This window comes from Aplysia californica, unplaced genomic scaffold (genome assembly GCF_000002075.1).
Source record: "Aplysia californica isolate F4 #8 unplaced genomic scaffold, AplCal3.0 scaffold00104, whole genome shotgun sequence".
Taxonomy (NCBI): domain Eukaryota; kingdom Metazoa; phylum Mollusca; class Gastropoda; order Aplysiida; family Aplysiidae; genus Aplysia; species Aplysia californica.
Window position 1 is genome coordinate 1,400,628 of NW_004797374.1, and position 1,558 is coordinate 1,402,185.

The following is a 1,558-nucleotide window of genomic DNA, read 5'->3' on the forward strand; positions in this document are numbered from 1 at the left end:
GGCGGGAGGGGGAGGTGGGGAGAAGGTAGAATTGATTGAAAGTGACACTAATAACCAGAATGTCTTGACCGTTGGGTCACATTACTAAAATTTACGCCCTACAAACTATAATTATAATGTTGTCATGTTTATTCATGCATCCCCATCTGTCGCCTCTTCACACACCTAATAAGCATAAATAATATACATGTAATTATCATTCCGTGAGACTACCAATCCTTCTGCTCTCATCTAACTGACCTTTGTCTCATATTTTCTATTGCCCTTGCCTGTTTTTTTTTAAACAAAGAAAGAACACCGTATGAAACTAACTGAAATTAAATTAAGTTTTTGCTTTATAAGAAGGTTGACGCCTCTTTCAAAACAGAAGAGTTATTCTTAACGCTTTGAAGACGCGCGTTCTTATCACTGGACAACTCTAGAAAACGTGCAGAACTTCGATATTTTCACAGTCTTTTCGATTCTGCTTATTTTTCTTCTAAAGAAATCTAAAAGAAGAGAAACAACATGTTAACTAAGATATTATATACAAACTCCATGTTTCTTTTCTGATTTGTGAAGGATGTTTCGAAATATGCCACAATAATATTTCCTATTTGTTGCTGATCCGAACGTGTCCGCTAGGCCTTAAAAGAGTTAAGCAGCAAATTCCTCTTTGGTGTCAGTCTGTGACAATATTGAACCCAGTGGGTGAACAGCCAAATAAACATAATTTGTTTAAAACAATTCCAAAATTCAAAAATGTTCTAGCGGGTGGTTGGAGGGCACCACTGGTAGGTCCTACTTACTTATTTACCCTCTGTTGTTTCTGTCTGTTGGTTCAATTTTTTCACAGCACTAAATAAATGACCGTTATTGTTTCGACGTGGTTCTTCTCTTTACTCAAATAAACGAACAAAATAAAGAATGTTCTAAAGTGGAGCATGGAACAGAGTTGTCTTGGCTTGTCTTGGCGACCGTCACACAAGGTATAAAGCGGGCCATCGCACCCACTTTCAAGCATCCATATCAAGTTAACTTGATACAAGCAGAATGGTGCTACAGATGTAGACTTGAAGGGGGTGTTGCTACTTGACGTTTGTGCAAGCAAATTGGCTCCATCCAATCGGCTTGGCATGAAGGAGACTAGGCTTTGTGTGTTGATTACTAGTCACGCTGCCATACCCCACCGTATTCTCTCACACACACCCCCTCCCCCCTTTCCCCGTTCGACCACGCTGTGACCTATGTGTGTGAAGCCGGCCAAATAATTGAAAGTGAATCTGATCAAGTTGATTAGATTAAGCTTACTTGAGCAGGCACGGCTCAAGCCGCGTTCAGGCCATACACGCGCCACCCCCCACCTTAAACACACCCACTACACAAGTATATTAAACAGTTTCATTTGTACATATGGCTGTAATGAGAGACGACATCGTCCTATGTGCTTTTTCTGTGCATTTTGTTATGAAAGACGTAAGGAAAAGAGATCTTTGCGAGTTAAAAAAATGGTTACTACTAAGATCCAGATATGTCACACCAGTTTGTTGGACAAATCTAAGTGGCCCTGTCTGTCCAT